This window comes from Lithobates pipiens, unplaced genomic scaffold (genome assembly GCF_037356315.1).
Source record: "Lithobates pipiens isolate NorthernLeopardFrog02 unplaced genomic scaffold, aLitPip1_a1.2 Scaffold_19, whole genome shotgun sequence".
In the NCBI taxonomy this organism is placed as follows: Eukaryota; Metazoa; Chordata; class Amphibia; order Anura; family Ranidae; genus Lithobates; species Lithobates pipiens.
In genome coordinates this window covers 259,250,454-259,264,234 of record NW_027507764.1, presented here as the reverse complement: position 1 = coordinate 259,264,234, position 13,781 = coordinate 259,250,454, and positions in this window count along the sequence as shown.

Below are 13,781 nucleotides of genomic sequence, written 5' to 3'. Positions count from 1 at the left end.
CATTGATTCACTTTTCAATGTGTGTGTGCCTTTTGTATTGGGACTCGGCTATCACCGAATTAAACAAGACTAGGCAAATGCATTTTTTCTCTCTTTCTTTCTCACTTTCTCTTTTTCTTTCTCTTTCTCTCTCTTTTTTTTTTTTTTTTTATCATGAGAATACAAAACCTAGCCAGTGCACATTGCAATTAATGCTACACTTCAGTATAAGCGTTTATGATTCCTTTTACAGCAGACTGTACATATACATATTATAGGCCTGTACACCCCAGCCCAATATACCATTGTATTTTGTATTCACACTGCAAAATGTACAAGTGATATTATTGCAGTAATATTAACCTGCGATGCAGAATGCTCCTCTGATCTCAGAAGCCCCAATGCGACAGAGCAATGAAAGCAGACAATTTTTAATATAGCAAATAAATGGACCTGCACCCAGCCACTCATGGTAATAACATTTATACATTTATTTCTTACTAAAACTCATATTCCTACAAAACTACACGCTGGATCCTGGTGATATTATTTATTAAACCAGTGGGATTTTATTGATTTCATCAAGTACTAACTCCTCCGGTCCATCAGTTTGCCCCAATGAATGGGCTTTATATCCACACACCAGTTGCATGAAAAAAGTGTAAAGCTTCTTCCTTCCTTCCTATTTGTTTCCCTCATTCTATCTCTCTATTTCTTATTGCCTTCGTCTTCCTTCCTTTCTTTCTCTCTTTGTTTTTCTCTCTTTCTCTCTCTCTTGTATTGTGTCTTTTTTTTTTCTCAATGTCTTTCTTTCTCACTCCTCACTCTCTTCTCTCTCCCTTTCTTTTTCTTCCTTTCTCCTTTTCTCTCTCTTTTTCCCTCTCCCTCTTTCTAATTGCATTCATCTTCCCACCTTCCTTCCTTCTTATTTTTCTCTCTTTCTCTCTCTCTCTTTTTTTTTCTCTGTCTTTCTTCCTCTCTCTCTCCCACTCCCTTTTTCTTTCTCTCTCTTTTTCACCCTCTCTCTCTTTCCCTTTTTCCCCTTCCTTCCTTCTTTCCTCTCTTTGTTTTCTCCCTTATTCACTCTTTATTTTTTGCTCTCTTTCTTTCTCTCCACTCTCTTTCCATTTTTCTTTCTTTCTTTCTTTCTTTCTTTCTTTCTTTCTTTCTTTCTTTCTCTCTCTCTCTCCCCCCTCCCTCTGTCTCTCTCTATTTCTCTCTCTCTCTCTCTCTCTCTCTCTCTCTCTCTCCCTCTCTTTTTCTTTCTTTCCTTCTTTCTTTCTTTCTTTCTTTCTTTCTTTCTTTCTTTCTTTCTTTCTTTCTTTCCCCCCTCTCTCTCTCTCTCCCCCTCTCTTTTTCTTTCTTTCTTTCTTTCTTTTTCTCTCTCTCTCTCTCTTTATTTCTCTCTCTCTCTCCCTCTCTTTTTCTTTCTCTCTCTCTCTCTCTCTCTCTCCCTCTCTCTATTCCCCCCTCGCTCTTTTTCTTTCTTTCTTTCTTTCTTTCTTTCTTTCTTTCTTTCTTTCTTTCTTTCTTTCTTTCTCTCTCTCTTTCTCTCTTTATTTCTCTCTCTCTCTCTCCCTCTCTTTTTCTTTCTTTCATTATCTCTCTCTCTCTCCTCTCTTTTTCTCTTTCTTTCTCTTTCTCTCTTTTCCTTTCTTTCTTTCTTTCTTTCTTTCTTTCTTTCTTTCTTTCTTTCTTTCTTTCTTTCTCTCTCTCTCTCTTTATTTCTCTCTCTCTCCCTCTCTTTTTCTTTCTTTCATTCTCTCTCTCTCTCTCTCTCTCCTCTCTTTTTCTCTCTCCCTCTCTCTCTCTCCCTCTCTCTCTCTCTCTCTCTCTATTTCTCTCTCTCCCCCTCTCTCTTTCTTTCTTTCTTTCTTTCTTTCTTTCTTTCTTTCTTTTTTTCTTTCTTCCATTCATTCTCTCTCTCTCTCTCTCTCTCTCTATTTCTCTCTCTCTCCCTCTCTTTTTCTTTCTTTCTTTCTTTCTTTCTTTCTTTCTTTCTTTCTTTCTCTCTCTCTCTCTTTATTTCTCTCTCTCTCTCTCTCTTTATTTCTCTCTCTCTCTCTCTCTCTCTCTCTCTTTATTTCTCTCTCTCTCTCCCTCTCTTTTTCTTTCTTTCATTCTCTCTCTCTCTCTCCTCTCTTTTTCTCTTTCGTTCTCTCTCTCTCCCTCTCTCTCTCTCTCTCTATTTCTCTCTCCCCCCTCTCTTTTTCTTTCTTTCTTTCTTTCTTTCTTTCTTTCTTTCTTTCTTTCTTTCTTTCTTTCTTTCTTTCTTTCTTCCATTCATTCTCTCTCTCTCTCTCTATCTCCCTCCCTCTCTTTTTCTTTCATTCTCTCTCTCTCTCTCTCTCTCTCTCTCTCTCTCTCTCTCTATCTCTCTCCCTCTCTTTTTCTTTCATTCTCTCTCTCTCTCTCTCTCTCTCTCTCTCTCTCTTTATTTCTCTCTCTCCCTCTCTTTTCTTTCTTTCATTCTCTCTCTCCCCCTCTTTCTCGTTCTCTCTCTCGCCCCCTCTCTTTTTCTTTCTTTCTTTCTTTCTTTTATTCATTCTTTCTCTCTCTCTCTTTCTTTCTTTTTTTCTTTCTTTCTCTGTTTTCTCTCTCTCTCGCTCTCTCTCTTTCTTTCTTTCTCCATTGTGCAAACCTGGTAATTATCTTTCAATTGCTGTATGAAGGGCAGTCCTGCAGAACACAATATACTGGGGCTTGAATAAAGCATAAGGAAGAAGGTGAGGGGGGATAAGAGTGAGAGTTTGAAACTGAGAGACTCTTAATCATTCAGTCGAGGCAAATTCAAACACACAGAGGAGAAGATGCTAAATTAACAGCGCTTTTTACATAGAGCCCAAATAAAACTGTAATCAGCGACGCGTTACTTTTCATTAAGCGACTCTGACAGCAGCATATTCAGCCTCGACAAGGGAACAGGAGCGGGGAAATAAACTGCTCTCAGAGCTCGAGTCATAAGATAATTCCTTAAGCTCCATTAACAACTCTTAGCCGCAGGAAATGGTTCCCCTGAAAACATCTCCAAATCTAAAAGCTTTATCGACCTCTCAAACCTCTGCTGATGCTTCCATTTTTTCCTAACTTAAGGGATAGGCGTCCAGCAAGGTAATAGACTTTGACACAATACATTCTCCACTATGGGAAACCAGATCCTTTAAATGATATTTAAAAGGCAGCCAATTATTTTCTTTTCTTTTTCTTTTTTTTCTCCCAAGAAGCCTCAGGAGGACACATACATGTCATTAATGTCACAGAGGTTGCTATTCCTTGATTCTCTAAGCAGCCTTGACCAGTGGAAAAATATGGTAATGATTGTAACTGAAAAACTACGCTTAATGATATTCTTATTAACATGCAGAGGCTTTATTAGCAATGTATATATTTGATGATCTAATGAGATGGTGGTGTAGGTCAATTCATAAAAAGAAAAAAAAACTGGCAACAGAATGTCACTGTCATATTGTAGCATGCTCTGGCAATAAATTAGGGTTTCATGGCTGCTATTAAATAACATGGAGAGACATAAAATTATACTGCATATTTGTTCAGCTATTTTATTTATGACACATCAGTAGAAAAAAAAAACCTTAGGCATGGTGTATGATAGCTAGCATGCCTTATAAAAGTTTATGGAGACAGTTAGAAACCCTCCTTCATGTAATACATGAAATCCTAAATACTATTATTAAGTGGTCACAGAGTTAATGAAGGTAGAGTATGACAAGCTGTTTCATGTATGAACAGTTGGGATTTTCTTTTTGGTTTATATGCTATTACTATATTTACTGCTAGATCGCTTTTAGCAACAAGAACTTTGGTTGTTTGGCTTTCTTGGCTGCATTAGACATATTGGGGTTGATTTACTAAAACTGGAGAGTGCAGAATCTGGTGCAGGTGTACATGATAGCCAATCAGCTTCTAACTTCAGTTTGTTCGAATAAGCTTTGACAATAAAACCTGGAAGCTGATTGGTTACTATGCAGAGCTGCATCAAATTTTGCACTCTCTTGTTTTAGTAAATAAATCCCTTTATTTTACATAAACTTGCAGTTAATCATAAGGCTGCAAAGCCATCCATGTTCTAGGGCATGTATTATGTATTCATTTATGTATTTATTTATGTATTTATTACAGCTGTTTACTGTATATAGTGCTCACATTTACACAATGTTTTACATATTCTACATTCATATCAGTGGTTGTTAGAATGGTCTCATTCTACTTACAATTTGATGACCTGATGCAACTTTTGGGTTTGGAATCAAACTCTTTACATTGCACAATCTCTGCAATGCTTTCTAATCCAGATTGGGAAACTGACTATATATTTATCCTTTCTGCCTATTTTCTCAGGATCAGGACACCTAATAGCAGGTTCCAGTGCAGTGGGGAATAAGCAGAGATGTTCCTCCTTACCTAATTTTCTGAAAGACCTATATCCATCTATAGTCATCTATGGTCACTCTTAGGTCTTGTTCACACGGGATGGGGTGTACTATACCTTACACCCATGCAGGACTGTGTTTACCCACACAGGGGTGTTCTGTGCATGCCCATTCACGCACTCCCATTGATGTCAATAGGGACACACCAGTTGCATTGACATGACCCATTGACATAAATGGGACTGGCTGCATGGGAATGCACAAACACCTGTGCATCCCCTTGTGGGTAAACAGAGTCCCTCATCAGTGTACAGAATAGTACACCCTGTCCCTTGTGAACAAGGCTTTAAAGGGATATTAAGATCAATTTGTTTATAAATTAGATATTAATAACATTCCTTACATGCAATTGATGATATATACTATATATATATATATATATATATATATATATATATATATATATATATATATATATATATATATATATAGTGTATAAATATAGTGTGTATATATATATATATATATATATATATATATATATATATATATATACACTATATTGTCAAAAGTATTGTGACGCCTGCCTTTACATGCCTATGAGCTTTAATGGTATCCCAGTCTTAGTCCGTAGGGTTCAATATTGCCTTTGCCCACCCTTTGCAGTTATAACAGCTTCAACTCTGGGAAGGCTGTCCATAAGGTTTAGTTAGCCAGTCAAGTTCCTCCACCCCAAACTCGCTCATCTGTGTCTTTATGGACTTTGCTTTGTGCACTGGTGCACAGTCATGTTGGAACAGGAAGGGACCATCCCCAAACTGTTCCCACAAAGTTGGGAGCATGACATTTTCCAAAATATCTTGGCATGCTACGAGTTCCCTTCACTGAAACTAAGCCCAATCCCAGAAACAAAACCCCTCACCATAATCCCCCCTCCACCAAATGATTTGGACCAGTGCACAAAGCAAGGTCCATAAAGACATGGGTGAGCAAGTTTGGGGTGGAGGAACTTGACTGGCCTGCACTGTCCTGACCTCAACCTGCATTTTCTCACAGTGCAACACATTCCAATTTAAAAATATACTCCAGTACAGCACAGAGCAGTGTGGTACAGTGCATTTGAACACAAGTTAAAAAATGCATGATGAAGCATGCATATTATGTACGCATCAATGCATGCACTATGGTGTAAGTGATTCCTTAGGCCCCTTTCACACATGCGGACCGTATGTCCGTATTTCATCCATCTGTTTGTGGATGAAATACGGACATACATGCATCCCTATGGGATAGCGGGTGTCTGCCGATGAACATGATGAACATCCGCAGACACCCCATATCGTCCGCCTCCGCTATTGTCCGATTCTGCAGACGGAGGAAAATCCTATTTTTCTATCCATCTGCAGAGCGGATCGGAGGAACACGGACAGACGGACCGTGCTCATCCGATCCCCCATAGAAGAGAGCAGAGAGCTGACAGGGCGGTCCCTGCACAGTGTGCAGGGACCGCCCTGTTATCCGCTGGCTCGGCGGGGACAACTGAGCGATCCCCGCTGAGCAAGCGGATCATCACGGGGCGGATCATTACTGATCCGTCCCGTGTGAAAGGGGCCTTAGTGTTAGCATTAAGGTTAAAGTGGTTGTAGCCTCAGGTGATACACAAATTAAAAAAAATCTTCCTACATAAATTTTCCCTTTTTTTCTGCAGCTTTCTAAAACACACAGATCAAAGGCTATTTGTCAGCTCTGGCAGACAGGGAGCAGAAATCTGATGTCACACACTGCACAGCATGAAGAGGAGAGCTGAGTGTAATCTGAAACCTGAGTAGGGGGAAAAGACACACCCCCTTCTACACAGTCTTTTAGGGAAACATGCACAGCTAAGGCTCCCAGTCACCTTCTGTGTGCTGGAGAGGAGAGGGGTCATCTTCCAAAATTCTGTGGTGTCAGAATAACTTGTTGGAAGTTTTTGTAATGCAGATAGCAGAAGGTAGAGAGAGGAAACAGAAATCACATTAGGTGCTTTGTGCTGAGGCTGCTACACACTACAGAAAGTTATGCTCTGTTCATTTTTCATTTCAGAGGTTTACAATTACTTTAAAATCAGCATTAGGTTATTTTTTTTATACTTCAGGACCTTTTAATCTCACCATCTTGATGATTCAGTATTTTTGAAGAAATCGTATAGGTTGATTTTAAGGCATTACATGTCATATTCTCTAATGAATACACGTATAAACCATTGTGAGGCATCCATTAACACTGTGAATATTATCAAAACTAGCTGTAATGGTAGTATACTCTTTTTAGAACCTGCAGGTATTATGCCCCTTTCACACGGGGCTGACTCCGATTAAATCAGCAGGTCTGTGTCTGCTCAGTTTATGCAGAGCAGTATGGGCGGTTGGGTGTAAATGGACTCCGATTCGATCCACCTTATTGGAAGTGGAAGGATTCCCTTCCAGTTTTTTTTTTTAACTGACCAGATTGGATTAGAGCCAGCCTGATCAGGTCTGCTTGAAAAACTGCACATGAAAGGGGCTTTATCTATTAGAAATGTTTAGTAATGGCAATCTGCAAATGGATAGTTATAGAAAATTGCAGGCTTTTTGCAAACCTCTTTCTTTTTTTTCTCTTGATTCTTCTCACAGTGACCATTTTCACTAAGGGCGGAGGAATCAATCTCTCTTTACTTCCTAGAACTTTGGGTATGCCTCCTGGAACATGTGAGTGCACATGACCTGAGGAAGAAGGTGACCTTGTGAAGCACATGACCTGTGAGTGCACGTGACCTGATGATGTAGCCTTCCCAGGATGAACCTGTGAAGCCAGGGATACATCACCAGTGCCTCACTCAGTAGAAAACAGTAAATGTAAGTAAACAAAAAACATATTTTTTAAAAGAGAGGTGAGAGATTTCAACAAAATAAACCTACATACCCCCTTAGGTGGATGCAGAATCGGATCAATGCTGCATCCACCTAAATGGGTATGTAGATTTATTTTCCCACACCAGATCTACGTGGAGAACTGAATATTCAAAGACCACTGATTGCACAGTTCTCGGGTTTGTTCTGTTAGTCACTGTTCTGTCCTCCGCACCTCCAGCACTCACTGGAGTGCATCGCTGTGGAGGGAGCGGCTGGCTCAGGCTCTCAGCGGCGTGATGAGAGGCTGAGCCAGCTGCTCATCAGGCATCTAGGTGGATCCCGGCAATAATGGACTGGCTCTGTGATGTCAACTGACAGTAGACTTTAGTCTGCTGTCAGCTGAATCTGGGTCACAGGAGTGCAAAAGTGCACTCCTGTGAGAAACAGGAAAAGTATGGCTAAAACAACTTTGGCTGTTCATGCTGATGTTAGCTCTAGTAAAATGGTAGTGAAGGTCTCCATTAAAACTTGGGGGCTTCATATATTAAATTCCCCTGTTGTAGTTCCTAGGTTTCTGTCTTCCAAAGTGTAGCGGTACCCCCATGGGGGCTGTTGGGTTGTTCATTATCATCTTGCCAATCACTCCACTTCCATTCTCTCATAACACGCACATGACACCTACAGTCAAAGTTTTAGTTTTATTACTCTTTATTCGCGGAATAAGTCTGGGGTCATTCCCGGAGAGATATGAGATGCTCCACCAGACCCCACTATATGAGAGTGTATATCCATAGCCATAGCTTTGTTACTAGACTCCGTTAGAACGATCCTTTCCTGATTCTATTGTCTCCTTTAGTGCAGCACTCCCAAGCTAAACAAGAAGGCATTACTCTGAATAATCCCCTTTGCTGGACTGATAGATTTCCTTTGAGTGTTGGGCATAGAGGCACAGGCCATCACCGCCTATTTCCATGACTCACACGCCAACATCCCTCAGTCATAGGATGTACTGTCTTATAGGTTACGCTGCAGTCCTTAGACTCACAGTATATAGTTCCAAGCACTTCTGCATTAGTTTCTCTGGGCTTCCACTGACCTGTTCTCTCCCAATCAACAGTCCATGTTTCACTCACAGAAAGTCGATCACCCAGTTATCTTCTTCCGTTTTACTCCTACTTCCTCCTCACTCGTCCGCCACATCCCTGCATGGGGATGTCCAGCTCTTTCCCAGTGTTTCCTGCTGACACTGTTGCACTCCAGGCATCCGGCCTGAATCTCCTGAAGCACTCTGAATTCTTTCTTTGCTCTCCCGGGCCCCAGGCCTTCTGTCCACACTTGGGCCCCCAAGCACTTCCTTACTTAGAAGCATGTGACCCCCGTTTATATAGGAGACCTACTTTTGACCACACAAGTTAATGATTGGTCAGGACTCCCACCTAAACTTCCTACCACTCAGGTTTCAGCCCATCCTCTCCTGCTGGTACAATTCACCATCAGGCAGAGGTGGTATCTCTGAGCCCAAGTGTAGTGGCCACACCCCCTACTATTCTAACACTTCCAACCTGGAATCACAACAACCGGGCCTGGTAAAAAAGACTGCTGGCCTGGCTAAATTTACCTATACTAGATCCTACACCACCAATTCTACAATATGACACCTACCCTTAAGTAGAGGGTGCTACAAAAGTAAAAAATAAATCAAAAAAATTAAAAACAACAGGTATAGCAAACCTTCCTCTGAATGGCTGAGACAGATATACAGGCCTGGGACCTTGAATAAAAAAATATTACCACCAGAACCTTTAGAGAAGGATGCTTTAACTGTCCAGTCTCTTGCAAAACTATGGATGGGATATCAGTGAGGGAAATGACATGCTAAAACAGTTGACCCTCCATACTCCTGTTGGAACATTTGCTTTGGTGCTTCAATCCAAAGCTGGCTAAACACTGGTAGATTTTCAAACTAATGCTTGCATGAGCCCAAAAAATTTCATTGATACATTCAATGACATGGCAAATGCCATTTGAAATTAATTAAAAAAAACTTTAGATTGTGGAGTCAGTGGACCTAATGGACTTTACCGAATAAAACCACCTTCAGGGCTCACGCAGCCGTGTGGGGGTCGGTGGCGAAAACAGGTGACATGTCCAACCTTGTGCAAGGGAAGCTGAAAAATAAGATTTTTTTCTTGCACACAATCAGATAAGCACCTGAACGACCACAACATACAGGGATATACAATGTAATACTGACATAAAATCACACACATAGGTTGGGCTTGATGGGCTTGTGTCTTTTTTCAACTTTGCCAACTATGTAAATATGTAACTATTGGATGATTAAAGCAAGCAAAGCTATAAATTATTCAGCAAGCTAGTCGAACATTCACATTGCCAAGTGAATAGTCTCTACAATAGTAAATCAACCCTGTATGCAATGCTGCAAAATAAAGATATCAACCCTATCTTTCTTGTTTCAGTGCATTAATCAAGTAAGGAATTCCTTGTTTTGTTTTGAAAGTATGTAATAATACGCAACTGAGATAGCTCTTTTAACCTCTGCAAAAGGTTTTACTTTGATTTATGTACTTCCTATGCTACTACTTGTTTTAAGATAAGTGTGTTTCTACATGTTTCTTTTAGCCTTTATGCAAAAAATTCAAGCAGCTTAAAGTATTTTATATATAGTATAATCTAAAGATGGGGTATATTTGCTTGCAAATCAACCTTTCTTCATCATTTATTTGCCCCAAATTTTTGGCTGATCTGCATTCTCCCTGTCTACTTGTCCACGTGCAAGGTGATTGATGTAGCCAGCCTCTGGATGGAGACCAAGCCTATTTTAAGCTTGACAAACCCTCAGTGTCTTACTTGTAATAGTGTTTGCAACACATGCTTCAAGCTTCCTGTTTACCTGCCTTGTTCCTGTGCCTAGACCTGCATCTTAGCCCTGCCAGCTTGTTTTGATTCCCTTGTTGACAACTTTAGATCAGATTTTAACTATGCTCAGAGCTCTGCCTGTCTGCCAACCACCAGTACCTGTTTTCTGTGCTTAGTTTGTGCCTGTCCCAGTGGGTTAACCAGGCACTATAGTATTGTGTATAAGATCTGGGGGCAACCGAGTATCAGTAAGCCTGCTTGCCTTATGGGTAAGGGGGCTGCTATAGTTGAAGAACACAGCAGCCAACTATAGTGCCTGACCACCTACATTAGGGGTAAGCATGACACATGAGACTGTGAGAACAAGGCCAAATGCTAAGACAGAAGACTGTGAGAGGTTTCTTACAACAAAATGAAAGTTTCAGCTTTGAGAAGGTACTGTAAATTGATTCTGGACAAAAGGAAGGAGAGGGAGGAGAAGTGTCAGGAGGGGCAGCAAACAAATACATTGCTCATTCACTTGCCAGCCCCGCACTTACCTTATCCAGGTTGCTAGTGGCTTTGGCAGCTTCCCTGGCTTCTCCTCCTGGCCAATCCTGCCGCTTCCCCTCTGGGCCAATCTGGTCTTAAAGAGGAAGTAAACCCTGATGGGTTTACTTCCTCTGTGTCTCCCTGCAAAGGTAAAGCATAATGGACTACTATGCATAGTAGCCCACTATGTGTCACTTACCTGACACAGGAGCCAGAGATGTCACCACTGTCCCCTGTAGCACGTATCGTCCATCTTCTTCCGGGTATCACTGCTCCGGTGCTGTGAGTGACTGGAGTAGCGATGACGTCAGCACGCTGGCGAATGCGCACAGGAGCCATAAGTGAAGGCATGTTTGCCTTTACTTGTGGCGCGCCCAGTGCGCCTGTGCCGTTGTCTACGGTGTGCATGCGCCATAGACAGCGGTGCCCTATTTTTGTAAAATGCCTCCTTAACCGTGCATGTTAAGGAGATATTTCTTGGACCTACAGGTAAGCCTTAATCTAGCCTTACCTGTAGGTAAAAGTGGTTTGTAAGGGTTTACAACCACTTTAAGAATCACTTCCTGTATTAATTGGCCGGGAGGAGAAGCAGGAAGACAATAGCAAATGTTGATTTGCTAATGTCACAAATGGGTGGGCTCGGGTCACAGTGGTCTGCACCCCGAGCCCAACCTTTTTGAAGATGGTGCCCCACATGGAGATTAGGGGCTGGTGCATGGAGATTAGGGGGCAGCGCCCCTGCTCCCCTTATGGACTGGCCGCCGCTTGTCAGGAGGTACAAATACTGTCAGTAGCATCAGCAGCAAGACTAGCAGGTAAAAGTGTTTTTTTGTTTTTTCTAAGTTAATAATATATAAAATGTAATAATGTAAGTATTATTTGCAGTAAATATTTGGTATTTCTCCTTGCTGCACTGACTGCCCACATGTGCAGCAGAGCAAGCTAATACCTTAAGCACATACTGGACCACCTCCAACCAGTTGTCAACCCCCAGCATTGAAACCCAGTAGTCCATTAGAATGAACATGTTTAACAGTGTTTCTTGAGCAGGGTATGGATGGTTTTAAAGTAAATAAAAATGAAAAAAAAATAATAATAATTTAAAATCGTAAATCTGTAAATTCTTTTTTTTACCCCCAAAAAATACACAAACAAATGTAAAGGTAGAAACATGTTAATGTGGGACTGCCCAGGCCATGCACTATAAGAAGGCTGCTACTCTTTGCTTGCCAGTATGGAAGTAGTAAAGTGCCAAATTGGGATACAGGTGTTTGGGAACAATTATTTTCTTCTACTTCAGCAAAAAACCTGCATGGGAAGGTTATTAATTGAGATGTGGGGTGGGTGTTGGCAAATGCTGATTTGAGTTTCAAGGCTTTACACTGGGGAAGGACGAGCAGCACTAAAGGGGAATGAAAGGGGGATGTTTTACCTTGTAAAATTTAGAGGAATACTTTCCATAGTCACATAAAAGTAAGGGAGAAGGAGGAAGAGGTAAAGGAGGAAGGGGAGCAGGAGTAGAGAGAGGAGGAGGTGGTGGAGTAGAGGTGGGGAGGTGGGGAGGGGTAGGGGAAAGAAAAAGAGAAGGAGCAGAGGGATGAATATCTATTATTCCTTTTATCATTGGTAATGTCCTTATATAGAGTATATAGAGTATTTTCTCCATACATTGGTAACTGGAATGTGTTATTTTTAAGGTTATGTGCCTATGAACTATACTTCATTCAATATTTACAGATATGTAGTGGCTCCTAATGTATTTCATATTGAGTGAGATTCTATACCATCTTTATGACAATAAACTCATTTAGTGACTCATTTAGTCACTATACAAATATTTCCTTATTCAACTGCCTATCATTTGCCTCACACAAAGTCCAAACGTCTTTTTTATGTTTCGTGGAAGAAGAGGTGATGGATAAAGGGTAAGAGAATTAGAGGGAGGATGGAAGAGAGGGTAAGGAAAAGGCTCGCCACCTACTACCTCCATGTGACAGCCCCTATACCTCTCTTTTTTGGGCTTGTCCGTAATTTTTAACATTTTTTGGACAGCCTTTATTTAGGAACGAGTGGGCAGCCTATGGCCATATTATTCGACATTTAATTATTTCTGCTGCCTGCCTTTTCCCCTAAGTGTGGTGAGGCGGGCAGCCTATGGCTGTAAATTTTAAAGCAGCTATGCCTCCAGTACCCTAACTATAATGAAATAAATGGTACAAAAAATACAACTGGCTGCCAAGAACCTGGGAGGCAAACTATTTTGTACCAGAAAAATGATTAAAAAAACATAAAAATATTTTTAAAAATGTGGCTGGGAATCTACCACTATGGGGCAATCTAGGCCAGGAAATGTCCACTAAATGATATGGGAGGGGTTGCAGGTGGGGCTGGACTTTGATCACTAGACTAGTGGGTGGCTATAATATAGTTGCTAAATGATGGAGCTGCGCTGTGCAGACACTTTACAATATTTGCCAATATTGTCTCTCAAATAATTCACTTTACTTTAAAGAAAAACTGCCTTGTCTCTCCCTCTTATATTGCCATCTAACCAAATGAATTACATACTATCCAATCACTAAGAAAATGTTTGTGGCTATTGTCTCTGAGGTAATACATCCTTTTTTACTGCATGATAAAATCTACTTTGTCCATTTCTTTTTGCTGCCTACTTGTGCTTGTGTACTGTCCTGATACAAGCAAACTTACAGTATCTGATTCCAGAATACAGTGTTGTTGACACTGTGTGAAATTTGTGATGTTCCATAACACCATAATAAATGCATCGCACAAACATGTAATTTAAAGAATTCATTTTTTTTATGTGGTGGGGGAGAGAAATCAAACATGTGCCAAAACTGCCAGAGGAATCTAAATCTGAGCAACATGTTAAGAAGAAAAAGAATGCGCGTGAATACTGTAAAAGCACTAGCTGAAATAGGAGAGGCTGATTCCAAAGAAACAGAGATCTGAGAAGGATGGTTGCAATGATGAGGCTCAGTGTTGGCGGAGGAAGCAGTTAACAGGCCCCAGTTATGTAGCAGTGTGGTTCCCTCTATAGAATGGGAGATGGAGGTAGTCTTGCCTTTAAAATTAATGGGAAGTTTCTTATGGAGACCCCATTTGTAGG